Source organism: Callorhinus ursinus, unplaced genomic scaffold, assembly GCF_003265705.2.
Source record: "Callorhinus ursinus isolate GAN/ISIS: 27379988/994484 unplaced genomic scaffold, GSC_fseal_2.0 scaffold5, whole genome shotgun sequence".
NCBI lineage: Eukaryota > Metazoa > Chordata > Mammalia > Carnivora > Otariidae > Callorhinus > Callorhinus ursinus.
The window spans coordinates 51381293-51399781 of NW_027397067.1; positions in this window are offsets into that span (position 1 = coordinate 51381293).

Consider the following 18489-nt stretch of genomic DNA (forward strand, 5'->3'; position numbering starts at 1 on the left):
ATGAGATGTATTCCTCTAACATTTTTCTTTTTATTTTCCAGCATTTTTGCCCTTTATTCAATATGGAATGCTTCTTAATACATGGTCTACATCTGATTCAGCTTTGTATCCACACAGCATCTAATGCATTTCCTTCATTAAATGCTTAAAATTGAAAGAGTAAAAAAAACAAACAAATGCAATGAGCCACAAACACTATCTTAGATACCACTTTTAAGGCTCTTCTGTCTTTTAAAATTTAAATAAGGTTTATCTTTCATTTTAGGACTGAAGAAGTTTCAGAAACTTGCTCTCTTTTGAGGAAAAGAGCTAAAAGAATCCAATAAGTAAACAAATACTGAGTTATAAAGTACTAGCCTTTAATATTATCGTCTTACTAACACTTTTTTTCTCTCTGATGGATTAAAAAGACAGACAATGAGGTGATCAGGAAAGCTAAATGAGATTATACTGTATTGGATAAACTAGCTCATTTAAGGAAAGCTTAGGTTTCTTCCATTAATGAAGGCATATTTAGAGAAGAAAGAAATGTTCCATAAAAAGTGTCATAAATTGATAACTCAGGAGATGAAATGAGAGAGCTAGTTAGTTGTGTTGTAGTATCACTTTGATTTTTAAACAAGGTGGTGTTTCTCGAGAAACTTTCCATAGGGCAGAGATTTTGTTGAAATAATTTATGAGATTTATATTCTCCAAAACATAATAACACTGAATGCTGTTGTGTTTTCTGTATGTATAGATGTTGAATCATCTTTCTTCCTGTACCTGACAAGAACTTTTCACACATCTGTCTACCTGACATTTCAAATTTCTAATTTGCTTTGTGAGAAAAACAAAAATTCTCTGACATACCCACTGAGTAATCTGTGTAGGAAGGAAGAAATCTGTCTGCTTCCATTTGGAGGAAAGGACTGAGGATACTGATTAAGGACATATGAAAAAAAACCACAGATAAAGGAAAGGGAAGTAAAAATATATAGAAAAGATTTAAAGACACTGGGAAGAGATGATAAAACTAACACTAACTGATTTATACTTAGTATTTATCATTGGCCCTCTCTGGCTGATTATTTCTCCATATGGGTGTCCTATCTTCCCAGCTGGGTTGTGACTTCCTTTCAACTCCAGCACCTAGCTGAAGCTTTGCTCAGCAATGACTGCCAAAAATCCTTGGCTGTCACTCATCATAAAGAACAAATGGAGGTTTTGTTTTGTTTTGTTTTGTTTTTTAATGCCCAAAGACAAGATCTCTCTGTACCTTCTGTGAAAGCCTTACTAAAAACATATTTATCCCACTGGGGAAAGGGAAGAGAGGTAAGTGCTTTGAGGGACTTGAGAGAAATAATAGAGAGATGATTTACTTGAGCCTAGGAAGCAGAAGAGGGCCGTAAATCTTACAAATAGCAGGACCTCAAGAAAATGGCCGTTTCCTGCATGCTGGGTGAGAAGGTAGTGAGAGATCTGTTGGCTTTCAAAAATCCAGGTCTTCCTGGACACTGGCCATTTGAGCAGTAATCAGTGTGGATCAATGAAAGATGGGGTACTATTCAGATGTTGTACTATTCATACAACATCCAGGGCCTTTGTAGGACTCATCTGAGGGATAGTTCCAGGAGTATCTTAGGCTACATATCCCACCAGCCCGGCAGGATGGGGGCTTTGGTTGGATTAGGTAGACTCAAAGGGAAAATCTCCTGCACAGATGTATTTTTGGAATAAAAAAATCATAGCTGCTACACGTTTCAAGTGTTTTGAGCCTTTCATAACATCAAAGGGGAAATACAATTTTATGATAAAGTTTCTCTCTTTTGGATTGTATTGAAAAATACAGAAAAGCATAAAGAAATAAATAAATAAGATATAATTTCACCATCCAAAGATGAACTCTGAATTCAGCTGAATTCTGGTTTATTATTCTTTCGTTCCTTCTGTTATCTATTTAAAAGACTAAATTTTCTAAGAACTTTTTCATGGAAAATAGAACATTTATATAATTGTAATCACTTAATATTTCTACCACATATTTTTTTAAGTTTTTATGTAAATTCCAGTTAGTTGATATACAGTGTAATATTAGTTTCAGGTGTGCAATACAGTGATTCAACACTTCCATACAACACTGGTGCTCATAGTATCTTGCTAGTAAAAAACACATTTATAATTAACTGTAATAATATGTAAGACAACTACCTAGAGTTAGGCTCTATATGTCTAAAAGGTTTTAATGCCAACACCTTCCAACTAAAATTTCATCATTCTTGAAGAATTGTTTTCTACTTATCATTCTTTTGTTCTATAGCACATCTTCAAATAGATCATTTGGGTATTATTAGCAACCAGTTAGTCTTATAGGAAACGGCACAGCATCATGGCTTTTAAAGAAATGCATAGTCTTTGAGGTCATGCAGCTTAGACTTTGAATTCCAGTTCTACAACAAATGATTTTGTGACTTTAGAAAATTTATTTAACATATTTGAGACATAAAAATAACCACCTCCTAACGTAACTCTAAGGATTAGATGAAATAATTTCTGGTAACCATCAAACTAGACTGGAGCCTCATAAACTTTCAGTAAGTGGCAGCTGGCATTAATATTATTCCAGATTAAACTATTCTAACCACAGACTCTGCTGAAGAGGTAGCTCTGGTTGGCAATATTTGGTCCTATGTAACTCATCCTCAAAGTTCATCTACAGCTGATTAGGTTAAGTGTGGATTCTGTAACCAAATGGTAGCTAATCCATAAGCTGATATGAAATTAGAAAAACAATTGACCTAACAATGGCAAGCTGGACCAAAATTATAATGTCATTTTGGAGAATTTGACAGAAAATCTATGGGAATGGATGTCTTTTAGGCTAAAAGAAAATGTCAGTAGAAAGTTGGAGCTACAGAAAATAACGGTAAATAGGTAAATGTAAAAGACTGAGTTTTGTCCCCTCATTTTTCCTTAAAAGACAATTGACTTTTTTTGTTGAAAGCAAAACAATAACCTTGTAAGATGAGGTTTATAACATATGTAGAAGCCAAAGACATTACCCAATAACAGAAAGTATAGGTGATTGACAAGAAAATTAAGTTACATTGTTCTAAGGTTATTGCATTTGTGAAGTGGGAAATATCAGGTGAAAGTGAAAAGTTTGAAATAGGAAGTAGGAAGTGTAAAATATCCAGTATAATGTGAAATGTACAATATTAATTCGAATTAGTTTCTGATAGGTCAGGGATGCATTTTATTATTTAGAGTAATCACTTAAAATACAATAAATTAATAAGAGGGATATAGTGCTATAGCAACCACTTAAAAATAAAGAAGAAATATAGATAAGAAATCAGTAGAAGAAATAAATGATATATTAGAAAATATTTGGTTAACCCCCAAAAAGACAAGAAAAGGAACACCAGAGGAAAAAAAACACAAAATCACAAATGGAAAACAAATAGAAAGATGGTGGGCTTGAGCCAAACTATACCAATAATTATATTGAATGCAAACGAAATTGACACTCAAAATTACAAAAAAGCAAGACCCAACTCCAAGTTGTCTACAAAATATGTATATTAAATACAAAGACACACATAGAGTAAAAGCAAAAGAATGAAGAAAGACCTGTTATATAAGCAGTAAAGATAAGAAAGCTGGTATTATTCTAACAATATTTTAATAGAAATATTAAATATTAATAGATAATAACGTTAATATGAAACAGAGGTAAAGAAAATCATTACTTGATAATGAAAGGGGCAATTTATTAGTAAAACATAGCAATCCTAAATATGTATAGATAATAATAGAGCATCACAATTGAGGGAATAAACCCTTCACAACTTGAGAAAGATATTCATAGCGTAACAAGAAAATTTAACACTCCATTTTCAGTAATTGTAGACAAAGCGTTTTTAAGGATACAGAATATCTCATCACTATTAACCAACTCCACATAATTAGTATTTATAGACCAGTACACCAAAAACTTGCAGAATACACATACTTTTCAGGTGTACAGGAGACATTCACCACAACAGTCAATATACTGGCATATACAATATCTCAAAAATATAAAATAAATTAAATTAGAAATCACTAACAAGAAGACACCTTTAAAAAGTTACAAATATTTGGAACATGAACAACACACTTCTGAATAGCCAATGGCTCAAAGAAATTGAGAAATTTAAAAATATTTTAAACTCAATAATAATGAAAACACAACATATCAAAGCATACGTGATACAGCTAAAGCTGTGCTTAGTGGAAAACATAGCTTTAGAATGCCTGTAATGGAAAAGAAGAACTCTTCAAAATCAATTGTCTAAATTACCATCTTAAGCCAGGAACATAATTAAACTCAAAGTAATTAGAAAGAAAGGAATAATAAGGATAATGGCAGAAATCAATGAAATAGAAAATAGAAAAAATTTAAAAGACAAAAGATTTTTAAGACTATGTTTTTTAGAGCAGTTTTAGGCTTGAGAGGAAGGTACAGAGGTTTCTCATATAATTCCTGTCTGTATACATACATGCATAGCCTCCCCATAATCAACATCCCCCACTGGAGCGGTGCATTTGTGATGCTCAGGTATGTTCCCTCTACCCCTACTTTGTTGAGGGTTTTTATCAAGAATGGTTGCTGTACTTTGTCAAATGCTTTTTCTGCATCTATTGAGAGGATCACATGGTTCTTATCCTTTCTTTTATTAATGTGGTATATCACGTTGATTAATTTGCAAATGTTGAACCACCCTTGCAATCCATGAATAAATCCCACTTGATCGTGGTGAATAATTCTTTTCATGTACTGCTGGATTCTATTTGCTAGTATTTTGTTGAGAATTTTTGCATTCATGTTCATCAGGGATATCAGTGTAATTCCTTTTAGTGGGGTCTTTGTCTGGTTTTGGAATCAAGGTAATCCTGGTCTCACAGAATGACTTTGGAATTTTTCCTTCCATTTCTATTTTTTGGAATAGTTTGAGATGAATAGGTATTAATTTTCCTTATTTTGGGGGGGACTTTCATAATGTTTTATTCACTATCATGGTATTCTGTACAATGTTGCACCTGGTCAAAGAATTCATTTCACAACCAAAGAAGCCATCCTTGCAATTTTCAGTTCTGTTGATTTGGAGATATTTGTTCTGAAGGGCAGAATATTTTTGGCAGGAGATATAATAATGACTCCAGTGAATTAGAAGTTGAGATCAATATTTGGTAGAATTCCCCTGGGAAGCCATCTGACTCTGGACTTTTGTTTGTTGGGAGATTTTTGATTACTGACTCAATTTCTTTGCTGGTTATTGATTTGTTCAAATTTCTGTTTCTTCCTGTTTCAGTTTTTGGTAGTTTATATGTTTCTAGGAATTTATACATTTCTTCCAGATTGCCTAATTTGTTGGCATATAATTTTTCATAATAATCTCTTATAATTGTTTGTATTTCTGTGATGTTGGTTGTGATCCTTCCTCTCATGTTCATGATTTTATTTATTTGGTTCCTCTCTCTTTTCTTTTTGATAAGTCTGGCTAGGGGGTTATCAATTTTATTAATTCTTTCAAAGAACCAGCTCCTGGTTTTATTGATCTGTTCTACTGGGGTTTTTTGTTTGTTTCTATATCATTAATTTCTGCTCTAATCTTCATTATTTCCCTTCTTCTGCTGGATTTAGGCTTCATTTGCTGTTCTTTTTCTAGCTCCTTTAGGTGTAAGATTAGATTGTGTATTTGAGATTTTTCTTGCTTCTTGAGGTAGGCTGGTATTGCTATATACTTCCTTCTTGTGACTGCTTTTGCTTCATCCCAAAGGTTTTGGACCATCCTGTTTTCATTTTCATTTGTTTCCATGTATTTTCTTATTTCTTCTTTAATTTCCTGGTTAACCCACTCATTCTTTATAGTAGGATATTCTTTAACCTCCATGTATTTGTGGTTTTCCTATTTTTTTCTTGTGGTTGACTTGAAGCTTCATAGTGTTGTGGTCAGAAAATATGCATGGTACATTTGTTACAAATTGATGAACCAACATTGACACATCATAATCACCTGAAGTTCATAGTTTACCTTAGCGTTCACCCTTGGTGTTCAATATTCTGTGACTTTAGACATATGGATAATGACATATACCCATCATTATAATATTATACAGAGTGTTTTCACCACCCTAAAAATCTGTGCTCTGCCTATTCATCCTTCCCATGCCCCATCCCCAGCAACCACTGATACTTTTACAACCTACATATTTTTGCCTTTTCTAGAATGTTATATAGGTGGAGTCAGACAGTATACAGCATTCTCTATACAGTACATCTGAGAACTAGAAAAACACATCTAGCCAACTAATAATATTCATTTAAGATTCCTTTATGTCTTTTCATGATTTGATAGCTCATTTGTTTTTAGTATGAATAATATTCTATTTTCTGGATATACCATGGTTTATCTCTTTACCTACTGAAGGACATCTTGGTTGCATCCAAGTTTTGGCAATCATGGATAAAGCTGCTATAAACATTTATGTTTACCTTTTCTGTGTGGACATATTTTTCAACTCCTTTAGGTAAATACCAAGGAGCCTAATTCTGGATCAGATGGTAAGAGTATGTTAAGTTTTGTAAGAAACTACCAAACTGTCTTCCGAAAGTAGCTATACTGGGGCGCCTGGGTGGCTCAGTCGGTTAAGCATCTGCCTTCAGCTCAGGTCATGATTCCAGGGCCCTGGGATCTAGCCCCATGTCGGGCTCCCTGCTCAGCTGGGAGTGTGCTTCTCCCTCTGCCTCTGCCTCTATTCTGCTTGTGCTCAATCTCTGCCAAATAAAGAAATAAAATCTTAAAAAAAAAAAAAGTAGCTCTACCTTTTGCATTCCCACCAGCAATGACAGAGTTCCTGTTGCTTCACATCCTCATCAGCATTTGGTGTTGTCAGTGTTCCAAACTGTGGTCATTCTAATAAGTGTAGAGTAGTATCTCATTGTTGTTTTAATTTCCATTTCCTTGATGACATAGGATGTGGGGCCTCTTTTCATATATTTATTTGCCATCTGTGTGTAATTTCTTTGATGATGTGTCTTTTAAGGTCTTTGGCCCATTTTTAAATCTGGTTGTTTTCTTTTTGTTGAGTTTAAAGAGTTTCTTTGTATAATTTGGATAACAGATCTTTATCAGATGTCTCTTTTGAAAATATTTTATTCCAGTCTATTGCTTGTCTTCTCACTTATTATCTTTTGGAGCAGATTTTAATTTTAATGAAGTCCAGATTACAAATTATTTCTTTTATGATTTATGCTTTTCCCCAAAGCTGAATGGGTAAAAATGCTGCTGATCCTTAGAAGAAAAAGCAAGTCCAGTTGTGGGCCTTCTAAGCCCATGGTCAATCCTCACCTCCACCCTTGTTTCTCTAAGCAACCAGATCCTTCTCCCTCAAATCTGAGATGATGTTCTGGTCAGTAGAGATGAAAGTCAAGTGTCATGTTTTGTCTCCTTGTTTATTCAACTCATGTTTATTGGTGGCTGCTTTGTGCCTGGACACAGTTTGAGTGTTGGGGATGTTATCTGAAACAAGATATAGCCCCTCTCTTCAATTTGGACATCAGATAAAAAATATGAAACTGCAAACATTAAGCATTACAGAAGAATGTATGATAGAATATGACAAGATGAGAGTGCTTAGGAAGAGTGTCCAGCCCAACTCTAAGTGGTGGGGATGGGGTGTCTATGAAGTGGCATGTAGGCTGATACTAGACAGATGGTGAGAGATGGGTAGGTAAAGAAAATTCATCTGCCTTGCACTAGCAAAACATGACATGTAGATTCTTGGTTTCCTGTATAGATATTTCTCTGTTGGCATAATATATTGGTTATTTAGAAAGATGTCTCTGCTCATTCCAATATTTTATTCTAGAAGTTTAAAACAATGCAACTTAATTTTTAGTAAAAAACCAAATTCTTTACAATTCTTATTTGGATAAGCAACAAATATTATATACCTCACCTTTTAAAAACAAAATCTGATATGAAATCAAGTCTTACTGATGTTTCATTTTTGTTCACTCCTTTCTTTTGTTTCCTTGACCTCTTGTCTTATTAAATATGTGCCATTTTCATATTTCACAAAATGTTTACTCAATATTAAATGGTAAAGCAAACAACAAATACATAAAAGAATATCATGATTGCCCTATGTGACCAATATCTTCCTAACATTTCTTAAAGTAAGTAATTATTCTTTTTCATAAATGAAAGTTCTTTCAAATACAAATCACTGAGAATTGAGGAAATTAATAATGTTTATTACCTATTCTAAACCATGCTTCTTCCTCCAAATAATTTCACATCAAATCTTGTTTTAGCAGAATTCAAAATCTTTCTAAATTATAATGCCTAGCACTAAAAACTTCATCTCTACTGGAAGAAGATAGCTGTAATAAAAGTTTCACCATTCTTTGAAAAGGGAGTATTGTAAAGAACACACCTATCTATTTAATACTCATTTATTTTAGGTGCCAAGATTGTGTTGAGAATATGGTGGTGAATAATGCAGACACAGTCCCTGATCTTATGGAACATTCATTCTAGCCAAGAGGAGCAACATTAAATAAATACTTGGATAACAAGTACATATATGCATATATTCTCACATATGTGGAATTTTTATCTGGATCTATCTTCCTGTCACCTGTCTATCTTACCAAGGCACCTAGTATACCTACTATTTTCTCATCACCAGATCATACTTTGAGAATGAGATCAGTAAAGTTGTTTGGCATAAAACCTGGGTATAGTGACATAATCAAGGGACCTCTAGATTATGTATCATGGCACAGAACCAGAGAGTTGATCTTGCCCTGAGACAAGAAATTGTAATGCTTTTCCATCAGGTGAAGGTGAAATCAAATACCTTCTGGAGTTCTGTTTATGGATACAGTGAAAAACACATCTGGCCAATAAATAGCTGTATACCTGGTGTCAGGGGCTGTCTTGAATTGTTCCGGTAATGAGATCACCTTTGAAAAATCAACAGCAATTTGTGTAATCACCTAACTGAGATTTTGAGAATCTTCTGTCTTTTTATAGAATTCATATAGCTTGTGCGTAAATTAAACAAGTGAGTTACATGGAGGATATGATTACAGGCACTACCCTTGTATCTTTCAAAATATTTGGTGGTGACGGGTGCCTGGGTGGCTCAGTCATTAAGCGTCTGCCTTTAGCTTGGGTCATGATCCCAGGGTCCTGGGATTGAGCCCTGCATCAGGGTCCCTCTCAGTGGGAAGGCTGCTTCTCCCTCTCCCACTCCCCCTGCTTGTGTTCCTTCTCTTGCTTTGTCTCTCTCTGTCAAACAATTAAAAAAAAACTTAAAAAAATAAAAAAAAACCACAAATATTTGGTGGTGATACTTTTCTCTATGATTGCCCTAGGAATGTGATTTTACTCTGGCTTATTACTTATCACTTTGCTAGGAAATTAAGGACTAGGTTTTTGGGGAGGTTTGTTTTGGGGGGTGTCTTTCTACCGTGAAAGCATTATGAAAATGTCAGGGAGTTAATTAACAGTTGCTGAGTATACTATTTCAACTCTTTGCTCAGGGGTGGGGAAATTAAGCTCAGAATTGGTTTGCAGAACCACGGAGCCCCCTGTGACACTAACTCAGCATAGAATTTCTATTTATCACTTGTCAGTGGACCACAGTGGCATTCTTGACCAGAATTAGAATGTAACAATCCCCAGAAAGGTCTGGGTATTTTGCTATGCCCAATGTACAGTCACCCTGGTAAATGACCACAGGTCCTTTGGGGAAAGAGTAGGAGAAAGAATCAAGTATCTACTTGTGATGCAAGATTTCTCTCTGAGTGTACCCAAGCTCCAGGGCTATAACTTAGGCATGGAAATCAGATGGGGATCCATAATTTTCTATTGTGCTAGCTTAAGTCAGAACTATTTTCATCACAACAAAAGCTCCTCTGGTTGTATAGATTAAGTAGGACCTTAGTGTATCACCCAGGTATTACAGTCCTAAGGAGCCCATGATTTTTAACCACTTCCAAGGATCTCTGTGGGTCACATTTTCTATAACCGTTTCAGCCTTATCACCCATTATGATAACTACCCACTTTGACTGTACTGGTTAAGTTGCTACTTGGCCTCTTTCACCCTGATAATTCTTTATTTCCATTAAATCTTAGAAACCATTTCAATGGTATCATTGGCCACCTTCAGTCCTACCCAAAGAGGAGAGTCAATGTAGCATTTAGTGTTTTGATGAAAGAAGAGTCTTCTGGGTCTTCTCAGGGACCAGTATTTAGGGAGTAGTTGAGCCGACCATCTTTGATAATGCCACTCCAATATCCCTATCTCCAAAACCTTTCAGATTCCTTTTGTATTTCACCTAGGAATTTCTAGCATCTCAATTTCATTCCATGTAGTCCAGCATTAAGATCAGGATTTAGTTAACCAAATGAGCAAGCCATTAGAATCTTCCTCAACTTTTTAAGCTAGTACATCAAATGCAGACTCTCTGATAAGCTGATAAGCACCCCCACATTGATAAATTGTTTCTCTCTTTCTTCCCTGGTCTAGCAATTTCAGAACGCACACACATACACACACACCCACCCACCCACCAACCCACACACACACACACACACACACACATTCCACAGGTTCTTGCTCATATAATTTTAAAACAGTCAAATACTATATTCTTTAAGCATTTAGAATTCCTATATGGGTTGACTTTGCAACTGTCCCCACCCCTCTTGCTCAGCATGCTAGGATTTCACTCATGCTATAGGTTTAGACTAAAGAAAGTTGGTAGAGGTGGAAGAAAGAATAGTTATCTTTCAAGGCAACTACCTCAAACAAGGTAACTACAGGTATGACAATCGAAGAAAGGCATTTCTGCAGACATGTAAGGTTTAGTGGAGGTTTAGGCTCAGGAAATACAGAATAATTCCTCTAAATGTCAAATATGTATTTGTCACCATTTTAATTCTTGGATCACACACTTTCCCAACCAGTCCCTTTATTTTCAGGCCATGAATTCACACTAAACTGTAACCCAAGGATCCATAGGATTAGATTCTATGTATGATTGTTTTAATAAAGAAGTCCAGAAAGCTAGGTACAAGAGATGAGTGGTTTGTTAGAACCCTTATAGAAACTCTAGTTCTCTCAGACTATGCTTTGAGCTAAGATTTTAAATCTTTAAACCTTTAATTTTCTTTCATTATGCTCTTTGCTAGAGTTATACACAGTCAGCCTACTCCACATTCTTTACATTTCCCATTCTCAACATACTGCGTCATAACAATAGCCATGTGGACCACTGATGTTGCACTTTCATTGGACACTACATTTCAGTTAACCACAGGTCATAATCTAAATAACCCCAGATAATAATGTAGGTAACACTTGCCCAGTGACTATTATGGACTTCCAGTACCTCACACCCTTCCAACCAAGTGAGCTAACAGATCCCAGATATCCTTTCTTAATGCTCTGCATGTACTTCTGGTACCAAATCCTGCCTAATCCATGGCTCAGTAGCAGATAGAACAAACCATGATTATTGTATCATGGAGAAGAAATTATTCAGGGAACTGGTACTTAAAAAAATCATTAGAATAGTTAGAAGACATGCTATATACTGAGCTTTCAGAAACCACTTTCAGAACAACTCCCCAAAAATAGCCCACCAGGAGAGCAGTTACCTCTGCCACAAGGGAGGGGGATTTCACATAGATTTTGTGGGTTCAGCTCGAGAATCACACCACTTGTAGCCACTACTGGGGTACTGTCAGATCACTATCTGTTATCCCAGGATCAGGAAGACATTGCTACATTTGCAATTACTGTTCCAGCAAGTCTCAAGTTCAGCACGTCTCTTCCATCTACTCAGTTCCAATTTCAAAAGTCTAATAGGAGCTTCTGATTCGTGGAGCCTGTTATATCTGGGATTTTAGGTACAAGGATGTTTGGGAAGAGTCGATTTTTAGCCTTCCAACTTCTGCTTACAGATAAAATCTCTAGAAAGAGATCTGAATATATGATGAGCTGGCCATTTGGAACATATCTGTCAGGGTGGGTAAGCACCCAATGTACTGCTTGGCATGCAAGTGCTCAATAAAGGTCTGTACTTGCTTTTCTACTCTCAGTCTAAGCACCATTTCTTTAGGCCATTTCTGTCCATCCAGACCAGGTTAAATTCCCTGGTCATATGCTCCCTGAACTCCTATAATTTTTAGTCTTACCTCATTTGTAATTATACAATAAAAGCTCCATGAAAGCAGGGACCAAGTATATCTTTTTGTAATATATCACAAGGGCCTCATATGGCCATTAGCTAATAACAGGTGTGCAAGAAGTGATTATGAATTAAATTGAATTGATGGAGGGTTTGTCTCCTCAGGTTATATTTCAATAGCATGCTGTGGTATCTTAAGAGGGTGAAACAATATTTATTGTCCAGGTTTCCTAGTTTCATAATATCTCATTAAACTATTGAGGTACATGGCTAAGAAAATTTATTTTTTAAAATAAATCTAGTTTCTTTCTAGCTCTTTAAGCTGAAATATCAAAATGAGATCTCTAAAATGGAGTTTTATGACATTTCATGTATAATGGATGTAAAATAACCTAAACCCTGGTCGTTGACTGTCCTAACTTCCTAACTTCCCAGAATTCCATCTAGTTTTCTAGCTATGTATAGTGTCTTGGTGATAATTGTATTAGAATAATAAGCTCTTAGGTCAAATTTGCCATGGTTTCAATTCCACTTTTGTTTTTGCAGGTTGGGTTGATGTAATTAGCACTGGTGTTATATGGTACTATGCACAATATGAAGGGAAGCCTGAAAAGAATGACATTCAAAGGTTTATTTTGTTTTTATTGTTATTGCTATTTTATGTTTTGTTTTGTTTTGTTTTATTTTTTTGAGTCCACACAATAAAGTGGTTAAGTTTGAATTCTGGGTCTCATCATTTATTATGTTCATAGGCCAACTACTTATTTCACCAAATCCATATCATAACTGATATCACTAAGAAAGAAGCATTCCAGCTGCATAAAGGTTAAAATGTGGGCTATTTTATCTTAGAGCTGATGAAATATAATACCCACTCCCTTGACTTTTAGCTTTTCTTCTGTGTTCTCACCAACTGGACAACTGCCTGGCTCACAATTGTCTGCTTCTCTCCACCTCTCCCATTCTCTGGGAATGGCTAGAGTAGCAAATGTGGGACCCAGGCGACATCTTTCTGCTAGATGATTTTGCCTATTCCTCATAGTTAGTTGGTCTTGGTTGGATGCTTAATCCAAGTTGGTTGGACAATGGTTTTCTCCCAGAAATCTGTTTTCCTAACATTAGCTTTCTTTTCTTCTGTGGTTAATAGCTCACATTTGTCAAAACTAAGAAATTAACATTGGTATCTTACTGTTACCTAAACTCCAGATTTTACTAATTTTTTTCCTTAATGTTCTTTTTCTGTTCCAGGACCCAATCTAGGGTACAATACTCTTTTCATCTGTGTGTCTCCCTGGTGTCCTTTGGTTTGTGACAGTTTCTTAGTCTTTTTTTGTTTTTTTATGACTGTCAGTTTTGAGGTGTATTGGTCAGGTATTTTGTAGTGTCCCTCAACTTTGGTCTGTCTCATGTTTTCTCATGATTGGACTAGAATTGTAGTTTTTTGGAAATAATTCCAGAGATAAGGTGCCCTTATCACATCATATCAGGAGGTAAAAGATTTCCACATGACGTTGCTGATGTCATGTCATGTTAACTTTTATCACTTGCTTAAGTTGGTGTCTGTCAGGATTCTCTATCATAAAGTTGCTATTTTTTCCTTTTTCATGGTCTTTTCTTTGAAAGCAAGTCACTAAGTTTTCTTGGCATTTTAAAGCCAAACAAATGGAATAGATTCAGTCTTTATATAATGGGGGGCTGGAAATCCTTGGACTATGCAGGCTGTGGAGAAAGACTGTCTGCAAGGTGGGGAAATAAAGCTGACACAAGAGAGATGTTGATGAGAAGTGGGTAGAATCATGACAGCATTTCTACCCTCTGAGGATCAGAGATGCCCCTGCCTTCTAGAGGTTATATTTTGCACCAATAATGTTCCAGAAAATCTCCCTTTTCATCTAAACAAGCTTAGGTTGGTTTTCTATATGTACAACCAAAAAGATGCTAAGTAACATACTACCTCAGTGGACTGCTCTAAGAATTGAATGATAAATACTGTGCAAAGTGAGTGTCTACCCAGAATGAGACATAGAGGTACCTGATAATACTTGAGAATCTGAAATCATACGTTAAAAACACTTGTTGTTAGAGCACCAGACTCAATGAGAAGTGAAGAGTTGCAGCTGTATCAAGACCTTGCTGCTTGTTCAAGAACTAAGTAATATTTGTGTTAGATTTAGAGGCAAGTAAAGAGCAGCCTGATATTTGAAGAACGTGATTATCCACATTCTTCTCCCCCAAGAAAAGGACCATCAGAACTAAAGTCTTTTAGTCAAGAAGCATCTTTGATTCACAAATACTATGAGCATTTTTAATGTCCCATGACTATATCACCTAGAGCAGTTTTTGCCTTGAAGTACAGAGAGAAGGGAAAATGAACATTTATATCTTTAGTAAATATCATTTGTTGATCTGTTATGACATTTATCTGTAAAATAAAATGATTTGGGCATTAGTGACTTTGAATTACTCTCATTTAATTCTCCATATTAAAAATTATTTTTTTAACAATGGGAAAGTAGCTATCAAGAAGATAAGCTTTTAATAACTTTTCAAGGAAGCCATCTTGATATTTCCTTTCTCTTAAAGAACCCAGTTATGAATTACTTTGCTTTCTTAATTTAGTTCTGATTTTCTAAAAGTTAATTCAGTATGAAAGAACTGCAATGGAAAGGGAGCCCAGTGCCCAACAGTCTAAAATGGGCTGTCTCTATGTAATAGAAGCAGAATATGCTCAGTGTTCAGTGCTAGTATCTGGAAAAACTAGAGATATTTGGTGATGTGGCATAGATTGTCCTGAAGGAATTCCAAGTTAGAGAAATTTGGTAAGAAAAAGTAAAGGAGGGAAGAAGGGGTTATAAAAGAGCTATCCCCAGACAAAACGGTGAAATAGGCAAAGTCTATATTCTGTTCCATCCTACCTCTAACATCAGCCCTGGCCATCTTTTTTACACTTCCTGAAATCAGAGAACTTAATGCTAGCCTCATGAGTCTTCCTGTTTCAGGTCTAAATAGTCACCTTCCCCTTAAAATCCATTAATGCTTCAGCAAGCATCCATTGAACACTGAAAATGATAAAATTGCACACATATATAAATCTGCCATATTCCCTAACTCCATAAACTTGTGGTTCATTGGGGGAGGAAAAGAAGGCGTGTAGATCACTAAAACAAATGGGAGAGTGGTGTAAAAGAAGGACAAAGAACTTTAGGGTAAAATAAAGCAGCAGAACTAGGCAAAGAAAGGAGGAAAAATTAGAGGTGTGGATTAAGAAGGTGTGCTGTGACAAATGCTATGAGTTCCTGAAAGCCCATGCACAAAAAATCGATGAGGAAGAAATTAAGGAAAAGATCCCGGATTTGATGATTTTAATGTAACTATAAAATGAGCTTTAAATGAAGTGATTCATGGATCACATTCATTTATTCATAAACAAATATTAAAAGATTTAACAGGTGAATTGCATGGATTTGGGGATAAGTAAAGAGAAAAGGGATGACAATCATTTATGTAAATAATTCTAACAGTATTATGAAAGACATAATATATTTATTATAGGAAGAACAGCATTTCTCCCATATGTTCAGAGCGGAGGCAGAAGAGAAAAAGCTCACTGTTACCAAACGGTTTACATAATGATCAGGTATGTTAAATCAAAAAAGAAAGAACAAGCTTTAAGAATATGGAAAATATTGAGTCAATATATTATATACTTGAAACTAATAGAACAGTATATATTAATTATACTTCAATTTAAAAAAAAATATGGGAAATGTCCTCTTCCTGTAGAGACAGACTATGGACTGGAGTCCTCAGCTGACTGGGGGCTCATTCGCAAACTTTAATGAGTGGCAGTACTTTGGAAACAACCAGGGTCCTGAAATAAAGATGAAAAGGCAACAAAAAGCAGACTAACTGCTACCCTTAGGCAGGCAAATCAAAGCATCTGAGCCTAAAAGGAGATAAGAAAAATCACTTCAAAGCTTTATTATTCTTTTGCTCATTTCTGAATAACTCAAACCAAAGGGTATCCCACCAGGAGCTTGCTGTCCTTTTTTGCCTATGAAGAAACATAGCTGTGGTGGATATCTATTATTTCTATCTTGCAAGCATCCCCTACTCCTTCTTCTGCTGCCTGGATACTTTTCTTTTGAGAGGTTTCTTCCCCCATGCACAAGGGTATGTGCGCAACCTAGGGCATCCAACCAGAGCCCTTTGTCAAAGATTGATCTGCTCATCAGAGCACAAGGTTTGCTTTCTTTGTAAGATCGAGAACTTTGTAATCTGTGTAGGGCTGGAACTGTACTATGGACACAGTCTGATGGAGAATGAAACCAACACAGAAAGCAACGCTGACAGCAAGTGAGAGAGGGAAACATACTCTTGTTGATGCCGTTAAGCCATGGTTCAATCCCGCCACCCTTTATACTTCTGAGTTACATGCCCCAGTGCATTTCCTTTGTTTGCCTAGGCTGGAGTTGAGTTTCTGTCATTTGCTATTAAGAGTCCTGTACGCAATGTTTTCGAATTACATATTTAGGTAGGAAATCAAAGTCTAAATTTTCAAATCATAATCTGCCCAGTTCATGATTACGTTTAGTGTGCATGCTGTAGCATAAAGATATTCAGTCAATCCTAACCTCCTTAAGATTAATTACTGAGAAAGAAAGGAGGAGAACAACTAGGGTAAAGATATATTTTTCATCTTCTTTCACTGCCTACAGAAAGGAATGGGTGAGTCATATTGATGCCCTAAGGAAATTCCATTTTCATCTTCCCAGTGAATCGCTCATGGAAAATTAGGAAAATGGTGTTCTCATTTCAAAGTGGCTCTAATCCTGGAGATGCCATCTATTGGAGACATGTTTTAAAGGAAGAATGACTTAAGGAGCTAAAAACTAGCAAGTAAAAGATCTAACAGTAATTGATCATCTATTTTGGGCTGGACACGACACAAAATTTTAAGTGGGGAGGCAAGGAGGAAACTCAGGAGGGAAGACAACTTTTACTCACCACTACAGGGACGCCTTCAGCTGACGTCATGATCCCAGGGTCCTGGGATCGAGCCCCACATCGGTCTCCCCGCTCAGCGGGAAGGCTGCTTCTCCCACTCCCACTCCCCCTGCTTGTGTTCCCTCTCTCGCTGGGTCTCTCTCTGTCCAATAAATAAATAAAATCTTTTAAAAAATTTAAAAAAAGATCTATACCACTACAGTTCTATGAAAAACACACCCAAGTTACTTAGTGGGGTTAGCAAAACCTCCCTAATTTGTAACAACAGCAAAAGAAAGTAGCCTTAGCAAAGAAACTGAACTGTGAGATAGTATAAAATACATTCCACGTGAAATCATTGCTCTTACAAGATTCCCAGTAAATTCTCTGAATAAAGGAATAAAAATGTAACGAGTCACTCAAAACTCCCAATCAAAGCTTTTTGCAATTATTTTGCACTCCACGGCTAATAATTTTGCAATTATTAGCACTCCACGGCGAATTATTCTTAAATTTCCTGACCCTTTATCTCAGGTAAAGCTATTGATTTCAGGGAGTATATTAGGCAGATACCATGGGAGTTTCTAGTTTGGCAGACTCTGGGCTCAACATTACATTATTACTCCAGGTAAAAGCTGAGCATCTCTAAACGTCAACGTTTTTTACCTGTCAAACTGGAATAATAATGATTCTCTTACGGGGTAGTTGTGAGGGGTGAATGAAAAAGGCGGGAATTTGACCCAGGAAACATTTATAACTCTCAGTTTAAAAGCGGAAAAGTTTCAAAAGTATAGTATCCGGAATGAAGGTAGAATATACTGAAAATCGATAGCTGGGAAACAGTGAATTTGCAAGGTCGGTGGCTTTGAGAGTTCACGAGGCTGAAAGTGTTGGATGCTCAGGAGACCGAGGAAGAGATATCCCGGCCCGAGCTCGGCCACAGGCAGAACCCTGGCTGCGCACGGTTATCAAACGGCCAGGTTCCAGTTCCGTTCGGGCAGCAGAATCTACCCATCTCCAGTTTGCGCCTTTTTCTTTGTGCAATTTAACTCCCGGTTGGAGGAGGAAGGTTGGAGGTAGAACGGGAGGTAAAGAAATTACAGTTCGGGTAACAAGAACAACAAAACCAGCAAGATCGGGATGGGTGTCAACGAATACGCAAAATACCGCAGAACGAGGAGTCATAAACGCCCTGAAAAGAAGTTTACACGTTAGCAGCTTTTAGGGATGCTGAACGTCGCCCTTTCCTCCTTCTAAATAATCCAA